Source organism: Ambystoma mexicanum, chromosome 5q, assembly GCF_040938575.1.
Source record: "Ambystoma mexicanum isolate Mex_15411 chromosome 5q, UKY_AmexF1_1, whole genome shotgun sequence".
Lineage (NCBI taxonomy): Eukaryota > Metazoa > Chordata > Amphibia > Caudata > Ambystomatidae > Ambystoma > Ambystoma mexicanum.
In genome coordinates this window covers 918,499,341-918,511,373 of record NC_090933.1, presented here as the reverse complement: position 1 = coordinate 918,511,373, position 12,033 = coordinate 918,499,341, and the positions used below count along the sequence as shown (strand labels likewise).

The window sequence follows — 12,033 nt, the reverse complement described above, 5'->3', positions numbered from 1 at the left end:
GACTCCTGGGCTACAACATATGCTTTGTGGAAAATCTTAGCGACTCTCTAGCAGCCATCTTAGTTCCTCACCCCTCCTGCACAATGCTAGGGGATTTCAATATCTGGTGTGTTGTCCCACTTAACACCATGACATGATCCCTTCTGGAGAACCTGCAAACCCTACATCTGACACAACCAGTAGACTAACCCACTCTGCAGGCCATACTCTAGACACGGTCTTCAACTCTCTTGAACTGATCACCCCTCTTCCGCCCCCCACCCCCACTACTAGTCAGGATGGACCATACAGATATCTTCTCTCTCTCGACTATAGACCCCACCTCCTCCCCGACAGCCTCAGGGCCTCCCACCCTCTATGGAAAAAAGTTAAATTAACTCCAGACATGGCAGACTATCAACGCGCTTCCCTGTCCTCCCTACCACTCCTTTTTTGGTGGGACCAAGCCTGCTTGGCATATGGTCTTTCCCCTTTTATAACAATGGTCTGGAGGGTTGCCCAGAGCAATGCCAAAGGTTAAGATTAATTCTAAACCTTCCACCGATCACCTCTTTTGTATTGCTCCCTACCACTCCAGTCGGGCCAGCTCTCCATCTGCCTCTTTGACGTATGGATCTCAGAAGCTATTAGCCTACTCCCCCCCTATCAGACACTTCTCTATCAGACAGAGCCTCTCCCCCAGATGATTCACTGAAGCTCTCAAATCTCTCACATCATAGAACCATATCCTAGAACGCAGATGGTGGACAAATCCGTCTCCGCAGAATAGAACATCCTATTCCCAACAGTTCAAAGCCTACATGGCAGAAATACACAGGCCAAAAAATCATATTAATGGAATAGAATCACCAATGCCCCTAACACCTGCAGGGAACTCCAGAAGATTATCTCCAAATGTAAGGCCCCATTTTGCACCGCCTTCACCCTCTCCCACACCCAGTCACTCTGTGACTCTCTCTCAGACCACTTCAAGAACATAGTCCTTGAAAGAAACCTTGCCATTGTCTCTAAAATAGCATCACTCATGCCCCACTCCCCAGCATCCATGACCGGGTTCTCTGACCCCGCTCTCCACTCACTCACTCTTCTCTTCCTTCTCTTCCACCCTGAATTTCTAAAGCTACTAGATAACTGCCGCCCCTCGGGATCCCCGGAACACCCATGTCCTACTCTCCTAAAAGAAATCCTACCCTAAACCTGGGCCTGCAACATCACAAGATCCATTATTAACTTATCTCTCACGTCAGGCACTTTTTCAGCAGAATTCAAGACTCCATATATCAAACCCCTGCTGAGAAAGTCCACCCTCAACCCCTTCTACCGACCAACTACAGACCGGCCTCAAACAACCGATTTATAGCTAAACTAATAGACTGTATGCCTTTTCACAGAAACTAACCTCCTCCTCGATCCCACCCAATCCGGCTTCAGACCCCTAAAAGGAACAGAATCATACCTAGTCTCAATCTGGGATGATGTCAAAAGAACCTCAGACTCAGAAGGTTGTGCCACTCGACCTCGACCTTTCGGCAGCCTTTGTCACCACGGACGACCACACCCTCATGAACAGGCTTCACTCTCTCAGCATTAGGACACCGCTGTGAAGTGGATCACCGCCTTCCTCACCAACAGATCTCAAATAATACACATTCCTCCATTCTCCTCGACTCCCCGTCCTGTTACACACTTAGTGCCACAGGGTGCCTCTCTCTCCCTTCTGCTCTTTAACCTCTACCTGAGCCCCCTCCCTGCGCTCATTCACTCACACACCCTGGCCTGCTACAACTACGCAGATGACACCCATATCATCTTCAAAATTCGAAAGCGTCTTTCCTCCACCATCCCCGACCTTGCATCATGCCTCACAGAAATCTACCACTGGATGATTACCAAACACATCCTCCTCAAACCTGGAAAAAAATATCTGCGGGAAGACTGTCCACTTCCCCCCACCCACCCCTTGGCCGCTCTCACTAGGCCACCAGACACCATAAAAAACCTTGTATGCACTATGGACTCAGACCGGACACTATTGCAGCACATCAACTCAGTGACAAAAACCTGCTACCTACACTTTAGCATTGTCTGACGCATCTTCCCCTACCTGGCATTCCCAACAGAGTCGCTGCGATTGTGACTATTGTCCTCTCACGCTTAGACTATGCTAACTCCCTATTCCTGGGGGCTCCCACGTCACAACTTAGAAAACTCCAGCGGCTACAAAACACTGAAGCCAGGCTCCTTCTTGCCTTAGGCCCCAGAGAACACATCACACCCATTAACTTCCAATATAAGCAGCTGAGTTCCACGAAAACATTCTGTCCAGCTGTCCACATAATCAGGTTCCTTGACTTGCATACTCTCCTGGCAGCCTATCACAGCATCCATCCACTATTCAGATCTCCATGGGTCGCTATTGGGGACTTAGCCACCCCCTACCTACCTTTGTACTGGCTAAAAGTGCACATGCGCATTCTAGAATCCTCCTTTAAATCTCACAACTCGGTCCTCCAGGGGCTTTCACTCCACAGCGCCTTGAGTCCATAACAATGGCAGTAGGTACTATACAAAAGCCATATAACAAAACATAAGCCTTTGATTTGATCCTCTCTCCTTAAGGAAGAGTGATGGTGGCATTACAGTAAATAATTTCCCCAAAAACGACCAAAAGATAAACGTCATTTAAGATGGCCTTGCAATACCATTTCAATACACCCTTGAAACTAGAGGACTACTCAAAAGAAACACCTACGAAAGCCTGCAAATATTTTTTCTTTTCCAGTAGTGATTTCATGGTGCCAATTTTAAAAACGGGCACAGGAGCAGGAATTGGTGAATTGCAGCCTTTTAATTGTGACTCCAAAGGATTAGTTTTTCTCATTACTTTTTCAAAATAATAATTCTGTGGATAAATGTATTCCTTCTTCATTAAAAACAGGTTTTTGTTTTCCAAACACACAAAACATGGGATCACAAAATTGACAACTTTGAAGAGCAATCTTTTTAATTATGAAGATCTCAATTGAAGCACTCTAGGGTAAAAGCTCTATTTGCAAAGTATCGCTGATGGCGGGTTACTAAATCGTAAATCCTTTGCTATGATCTCTTCCTTCTGAGGCATCTTAAGTGGATACTTAGAACCAGTCCATGGGGCCTAGAAACTCTCTTCCAAATGAATTTCCTTTCTTCAAAAAAAACATTTTTCAAAAGCACGATGAACAGGCCGAGCATGAGATATATTTACTTTGGCAAGATTTGAAAAGAACTGGGGCTGCAGCACTGCCATCACTGTTGTTTCTCACTCAGCATAATCCCAGCATGCTCTCACACAGTCAGCATTTAGCATCTGCTTCAGTGGCCTGAGTCTGATCAATGACTACCATTTTTCTGAACGTATTCCTTGCTTCACCAAGCTCGAAACAGGCCAGACCTGCATTTTGCTTTCATGCCAATTTAAATCTCAATGACCCACAACATCATTGGACTACCCGGAAGGCATTGTGAAGCAAGACGCAGACAACAGATTTGCGTTCTTATAAAAAATAACTCTATTGTATATGTCAGGATGGATTCATGCCTAACTTGTCCTACGATAAGGTGGGATTTCCCTACCTAAAGAAACTAAGGATCATCTATGTCAGTAAGTTCAACATAAACGTCTGTCTGTATCCAAAACCTATAATGGCCCTCACAACTAAAGACATTCAATGTGTCGTGATAGCAGCACCAAAAGAAACAGTGTTTAAAAATAATGCTCTGAGCTTCTTCTAGCATCAGGCTGGGTTCAGCTTCCCCTTCCCCAAGTTCAAAATACTTCCACCAATAAACAGGACTCTGAGTTCCCTTCCCGAAGTGTAACACAATTCCAAAAATACCTCAGATGTCTATTCACACAAGTTCACCACAGTTGCAAGATATCTCAGGGTTTCCTTCCCCAACATTAACAGTTTCAGGTCTCTTGGGTTTAACCAATAATGCAGTTCAAGTGTATACTTCTTATGACTCGTACCAACACAAATGTTCTCTTTTACTTCATAATACGCAGAGCTCGTCTTTGGGCTCTTTCCCAGGTTGGGCTACTAGGTCTAGGCGCAGTTGTCAGAGCATACGGTCCACCCATTACAGGTCACGCAACAGATAACCCTTGGCACTTTGTGATGCTTGTTAGGGCTTCTTGATTGACACTGGATTTCCACTTAGCACCAGTGACAGCACTGAACCTCTGCTGTGGTTTCTTTCTCTGGCAGCTTTAGGGCGTAATCACCATTTGTGTATTTCAAGTCTTTCGGCTTTGCCACAACTTGCATTTCACTATTTGTATATTGGCAATCTTTTGGCTTTGCAACAACTTGCATTAAGCTTGCCCCTCGGATTTCAACAACTTGTCTTTTCCATTGGCCTTTCATTCAGTTCATAAATGCTCGTAACATCTTTCACTTTGGTTAATTAATGCGTGTAACCAATATAATTCCTTTCACCATAGCACGTATTAATTTTCCACTACTATTTCACATGATTAACATGTCTTCTCTTTAGTTCAGTATTCAATATCGCCATTGTGTTTCGCACAATACTTGCCACCTTTTCCATTATTCATTATTCCTTCATTACATTTCCCAAAACATTTTTGTGTTCCAAACCCTCTCATATACGCTTTTCGCTTGTACGTAAATATCAAATGTCTTATATTCGCCTCAGAGCACACCGGCACAAGTATTCTCTCCCACTCACTGGAGCTGCTCTGCTTTGTCGGGCGTCTTCTTCGTTCCGCTCTCCACCCCCGGATAGACATCGGGAGTCACAGAGAGCACTGTTCACTTTAGGAAAAACTCTCGGGCAGTGTTCCATCAGAGTCAGGAGTTCACTGTGCTCACCAGCTGGAACATGTAACACTGGCAAGTGTTGAGGTTTTGGTCCTCTCGCGGCCTGCTCAGGCCACAGCACCTTCTTCCTCCCCTGGGAACACACAGCCTCCTCTCTGCCGGTCCTGCTCCAGCCTGTCCCTCGCTGCACGTCTGCTACCTTCTCTCCAGACAGGTTCCCCCTGCTTTGCGGGGTGGGGGCCTGCTTTTAAGCACCTGTAACCTCTCAATAGGTTGCAGGTAGCTTGCCTGACCCCCATTACACCAATTAAAAGGACATGCCTGATCCTTTGTAGGCATCTTCCTCGTCTCAGTACTCAAGTGGTGAAACTGACTAGAAGTGTGCATTACTCCTAGTCGCTTCTTCCTTATCCCATTCTTAAAGTGATACACCTTAATGTCATGATGTGCGTGTGGAAGAGATGTGGACTGACAAAACCCTATGAAGGAACGGGGAGGGTAGTATTCTCATAGGGAAAAGTGGGGTACCATGCCTCTCTCCACTCCCCAAGGTCCCTCCACCCAGGTGATCCTCCCTCGCATATCTACCCCCAGGGTCAGGATCCAAAAGCGATGTGGACTTTCCCTGGCCACCTGAGAGGTTTATGGTCTTTTCATCGAAATGTGTGCAACGAAAAACCCACCTGAGAGGAAGATCCAAGGGGAGTAGATGGGAGGAAGGTTTAAGGTTCCCCACACTACCTAGAATAAAATGGACCATTCCAAGACACATCTACACTTTCATATCACTCCTTGTATTGTAAAACTGTCCGAAGCGAAACATACATACATGCATTCACAAACGGCTAATAGATAAAAAAAATGATGCACCTGTTGCAGATCAGCATGGAGAAAGAAACCAGGAGATATATTCTTCCAGACTGTGTTGGAAAAGCAGGAGCTTGTGGGATTCTGGCGGTATTTGGATTCACAAAGTTTGTTTGCCAACGTGTTGGACATATTTACATAAGCAGATGTGAAAAAAGAATAATATACAAGAATGTGAACATGAGGTGAAAAATTCAGGGCCTTGTGAAAAACAGGCTTTTCTTCTACAAGATATGTGAAGAATTCAGGACCGAGTAGTTTGTACCCTCTTCAATGACCCTAATAAATTACAAGTTGATGTCTAGATTCAAAGTGACCTCTGCATGTACTCTGGCCCCGAAGTATGGAGCACTTTAATGTCTATTATGGGCACCTCATACTAGTTTCTGAAACCGCACGAGTAGCCAGTGCAAATAAATTGGCATGTGAGTGTTCTGTCCTGAGCAGCTAGTGCAGTCTATGACAGATTTTCTGCAATTTGGGTCTTCCAACAGTGTGGCTCATCAACAGGATAAAGGAAGACATGGACTTATGAATATCGATTTAAAAGAAAAACAGGCTAGATGGCCTAGATACAAAGAAAATATTGTCTGTGGCAGTAAACAAAACAGGCACTCTGAGACAATGTCCTATATTTAAGTGAGGGAAACACATACCATACACTACAGGGATGTATGAGATTGGTGGAAGAAAGTAAGAGTATGTGGAGAGGTGTCAAGGAGTGCTCGAGGAGCTAGTGGACAGTCAGGTTCTCTGAACAGAGATAGAAAGAGGTACCATAAGTACAAGCTTATGTTGGGGCTTTAGGAAGGAGAGCAAAAGCAGGTTGGAGGCATACAGTCAGTGCTCTTAATTAGGGAGGTTTTCTGTGAGGGCCATAATGTGAATAAGAAACCAGTGAAGACAAAATATGTGTGGGCAACATGTTTAAGGGCTCATTCTCCATTCTGGGTGGATGCATGGCCCTTTCCAGGCTACAGTAATTCTACCCATCCAGACAAGACTTGCTCTCCTCGACTAGAGGCCCATCTAGCCCAGGCTCAAATTAACCAACTCCTTTCGGCTTTGGTGGCTTTGCAGCTACCACCAAGATCAGAGTTTGCACCCACATCACTTCACTCTCTTTCTCCTACTCTTCAGTAGTCTTGACTCTTGACAGCTTCTGGGTCATACCTTCCCAGAAAGCTCCTTGCACAATTCCCTCCTACTGTCCTACATGTCAATTTGCTTTCAGTGTGGGCTTGTTGGATTAGCCACCTCCTGCTTCTTAACTCTATCACAATGTGACCTATTTTCTTCTCTCTCAAGTGAAGTGGCTGTGCCCATTACTATAGTACTGCAGAGAGCATTCTCTGATTGGCTGTGGTCTGAAGTGATTGGTTTTGTCTGCATGTAATCAAAGGCTCCAGCCACCATCTTGATATCTGCCAAAGTCAACATGGTTGCGACAAATCAAATACCACATTACCAGTGGTCCAGGGGTGAATATCGGTTTCTAAACCATCAATCAGCCCCACACCTCTAATACACCAGAATGAATGCGAACATATTGGAATAAACAAGGATACCATTAACATTTTAAACCTCATTGTCCAATTTTGGTAATGTGGATGGAACAGCAGGCTTATCTCCTCCAAAGAATGTGGATCGATGGTTATTTGCAAAACAGCAAAAATACAATTATTACCAGATGATAAAAGGAGTGTCCAGTCAAGGTTGTATAAAAATATATTCTCTATTGTTATCACAACAGATAGTAACACTACTAAATACAACCCCGACCCTGTAAAGAAATGCAAAGGACAGACTGTTTGTAAGAAGCAAACGGGTTGCACTCTGGATACTGACAGGAGGGTAGTTGGTATGGTTAATAACCACAATAGTTTGTTAAGGCTTCTTGGCTCCTGGGAAGACCTTCTGGGAAGGACCAGGGGGACAGGATCACAATGCTCCTTTTGCTGTAGTTCTTGGTGCTCGACAGCATTGAGTTGCCGTCAGGGTGCTTTTTAGGCTTCTACAACAGAGTTCAAGACAGCAGTCAGCGGCGGGTATCAGGTGGCAAGATGACAGTTCGGTGAGCCTTCATGGAGACTCAGGGTCAGGAATCGTCTTAGTGTGGATCTGCAGTTCTGAAGCACTGGTCGAGACGTCTTGGGTTTCTTTCAGCCTCTGCAGCTTGATGGCGGTCAACGTTGCAGTCGGTTGTGGAACAAGGAACTGAACTGGCTCGAGAATGTCACTTAAGGCAGGCGGCAGTAGATGATTGTTGTTGCACTTCTCCCCGCTTCTTCAATGGGCTTGCATTGTTGTTTAAAGCAAATGGCCCAAAGCTAGTGAGTGTGCTGGAGGCAGCTGCCTTGTCCTTGGTTTCGAGACCTTCTGGCACTCCCTGTCCAGGGAGCTTGCTGTAGAGCCTAGCAGGGCACGTTGTGTGCTGGCTGGGTATCGGTTCTGGGGTGACTGGAGGGTCCTCAGAGTTCTTTTCTCCCTCTGTTCCCTGAGAGGCGATAAGGGGAGGGATCTTGCTTCCCTCTTTGGATGTCCTGGCCTTCCTTAACTGGCAGAAGCTGTAAGGCCTTCAAGCCAGGGTACAAGGATGAGTTTTTCTTGCTGCTTCTTGTGAAGTCTACAGTTGATCTGACAAAAGAGGGGGCCCAGCCCTCTTTTAAAGCCAAGTGGGCCACAGTGATTGGTGTAGGCTAAGCCTACCTTAGTGAACTAGTCCTGGGGTTCCTACCAACAATCTTCTATATGCGTTCAGTCATAACCAGAGTGCTTTACAACAGGAAAAGGCAAGGAGGTCCTAGAACCAATATGGCAGAAACCATCCTCTCAATAGAAAGAGCTCTGGGCTCACACCCTTGTGCTACTAGGTCCCACCCATCTTCCTGTCTGCTGTGATAAAAGAGTCTCTGGTTAATGGATCTCGCTGGGGTCCCCCAGCACTCCAGATGGCTCAGCGAACTGGAGCAATGGTCTAATGCTGAGACGAGAGTGTGGGGAGATGGGGTGGCCAGGGCTGGAGAGGAAGTGGGTCCTGCATATGAGGCCTGGAAGGCGCTGACTTGGGACATGTTTCATCCATCAGACGATTAACCCCCATGAACAAACTGTGCTCACACCTAGAATGACTAAGATCATCAGGGGCTGGACTACTGCTATGAGAATACCCAGATAGACACCCCTTAGCCCTGGTTGACTATGACGTTGCCCTGCACAACAGGACTCCCTTAAACAGAAAGTCTTGTACTCTAAGGTGATGAAGACCTTTTGTTTTGTTATGAGGTTATTTGTTTTGGTATGTTACTACACACATATATAACAAAGATAGCAAACTGTTGATGCATATTCTAAATGCCAATAAAAACATTTTAAAATTAAACTGGTTAATGGATCTCCCTGTGGCTCCTGATTAAAACGGCAGGTCTCACTTGAAGATGCTGAGAGACCAAAATCTCTGGCTTCTGCAAACCACATTCTGGTATCTTATGAATGGGGTCCCCCTAGCGGGGGTGGCCTACTGCAACAAAAGACCCAGACATGTCAGTTTACTGTCTTTGATACTGAGGGCTGGAGTTGGCTTCAGGATGACAAAGTTACATATGAAAGGTTGTTGGGTTTCCTGTCACCTTTGTTATCCTCTGCAGCCAGACCTCCTGCGGGCCCGTTAGAAGTACTCTATGTTAGTATGTTAACTGCTGCTACCAGCTGCAGGGCCAAAAAAAGAGCAGGGCGGTTCCATGGAACCTTTGTCAGTTAATCAGGCTGACCATGGCAGGGGGAAGTTTGGCCTCGGCCTTTCTGAGATTACATGACATTGTGCCCTCCTTGGCTGTCACATTCCAACTAAATATAACAGGGCGGATTGCACCTGTAGGCTGTGTTCCTGCCAGAGCACACAGGTCTATGCTCATGTTGTAGTGTGAGCATAGGAAAATGTGTGTGGATTAGCCGCACTCATTTTCCTGAGGTCGATCTACCATCATTCCATTTATTTAAAAATGTTAAAAAAGCCCACGCCATCCATGTGGATGGTCGAATTCCTTACAATGGTGTTCAGGTGAGCCTCCGGGTTCAGCAGTTCTGTGAAGCTGTGTGTTTGACTCCTCTCATTCTCCCTCCCTGCGCTCTGTGTGTGAGTGATCCTCTCACTAGCAAGGCTTTGTGAGCCTATGTTTTCTTCTAAGCTGCTTCCAAACTTCACTTCAGGCATCCCACAGCAGGACTGCACATGTTGAGGGGCTTATTTGAACTGCTCGTAACCTTGCTGCAATTTCCAAAATAAGTGACAAGGTTGTGTTCTACCCAAAGGTTTGCACAAACATCTTTCCACTAACATCTTGCCCATCGTGGGTTAGCCAAACATGAGCTTTTGGCTTCATGAATAGCACATGTCAAGGGTAGTAAAAGGGGGAGATGTTTACCTCATATATAGCCTCAGGGCAACATATAAGGGAGGCTGGATGGACTCGAGTTTCATCCGAATAGGCATCTAAGGTAAGCATCAGGCAACATCTAAGAACCCCTCAAACGTGAGCATGTCACACAACACAGAACTTTACAGTGAAATAAGATGACTTGTCCAGGATCACAGAATCGTCAAGTGGCAAAGCCGCTCTAGGAGTCTCGATACTTAGGTTACAGCTTCTCCAATTTAGTTACTTTACCACCTCACCGGACTGAACACATTATGTTCTTCATTGGGGTGGTAAATACATTGCCATGCTCGAGGGTGCTGCCCTGTTTTTGCAACACTTGTTTCGAGGGACCAAGCGCTAGGCACGCACCATACTGTTAGGTTTTCTGTTTAGCTCCCTCTGGTGTAGTACGTTGTTTTGAAGCACAATAGGTGTTACTATCATCAATGTTTACATACTCGGACTTATCAACCATAGAGAAAGGAAAGGCTTAGTAGGTCTTGCCGGGATTTGCTACTGTGATCTTGCACGCAAACACATATTTCTCCAAGTGTTTAACACAGTAAGCTACCTTTTCAACCATCGTGGCACTCATATGCATTTCAAGTTCAGCAATTGCACATGATCAGTGTAATTCCCAAAGAAAGGTGAAAATGCTACACAAGTTTACATCGGTGAACGTGCACACACACTGTATGTACTAAAGTAAACACAGAATGCATTGCAGGACGAAATGATTAGATCGGAATGTAGCTGTCACCATGCGCCGGGCAGCAGGCTCAGCGCACCAGCAGCACACTATACAATAGCATCGCGTGTTATTGAGGCTTTGTGAAATATGCACACGGACTCGTTAGCATCAGGCAGCTAGGTGTTGCTCCTCCAAATCTGGGGGCTCGGGTACATGCCCTGTTTGCAGACGCCTCTAAAGACGTATATTGCGAGACAGGCACCAACACGTAGAATTGACCCAGAAGGGTATTATAAAAGACCCCAGAAAAGAGAAAATAAAATGCATACTGTGAGCTAGAAAGTCGGTGCAAAGCCCGAGTAGTTTGTTTTTCTCTGATCTGGTTTACCTTAATAAGGGAAGCGAAAACCGATCTTGGGAATATGTGGTTAATTCAGGAAAAAAGTTATAAACTGCGTTAATTTTCCGGCAATTCTAAAAATGTGTTTCTTAGTCAATTTTGAAATTATCAAAAAAACAAAACAGGCAGGGTACAGGGATAAGCGTACTTGCAAGGGATGGGAAGTAGCATTCTAGAAGGGGAGTACAGTACCGGGTGAGGCGCTCCACCACCACCCACCTCATTCACAGAAGGGACACGTGTTTCATTAGATCAGGCGAGCGATCCTTGGGCCGAATCTGTTTTGGTTTCTTGTGTTCATGACAAACAACATCTAGGCTCCGTTTGGGGTACACTCATAGCAGTGTCTCCAATTGATAAAATTAAACAGGAAACGGCATGGCGCGGGAGGGGGGGGGTTCTCTGTTGTTTGGATGACACGTCTGAGCAAAAGGTTTTTGTGAAATGCCTGGGGCTAGTTTGTGTTACATGGCTATCAGCATTCAGGGTGAGTTACAGTGATATCCTGGGGGCTGGCGTCTCTAGTGTATGAGTGCGATATGGGCGTTACTGGTCAATCTAGTGGGGTTAGGCCCTTGATTGGGGCGCTCTATTAATTACTGGAAAGAGGACAGGCAAAAAGAAGGTAATTAAAGTGGCCACCTGCAAAACCAGGGGGGTCAATCACCACATAAAGCCAGGCTAGTCCTACAATATATGCACGTTCACAAAATCTATCAAATGAGAGCGACTTAACGGCCTCGGGGTGGAAATGTGCACGTGGGGGTGTCACAGACAGTACTCATCCGGTTCCTCACACACAGGGGGCGTGGCAATACTAATCCACCGTGGCCA

The 12,033-nt window shown here is 45.7% G+C and overlaps 1 protein-coding gene across 7 annotated transcripts in view; it reads right to left on the bottom strand.

Moving 5' to 3' along the window:
• VPS13B (vacuolar protein sorting 13 homolog B) overlaps positions 1 to 12,033 on the bottom strand; it is a 3,421,660-nt gene that overhangs the window by 676,645 nt on the left and 2,732,982 nt on the right. The gene's annotated exons all lie outside the window — the stretch shown is intronic.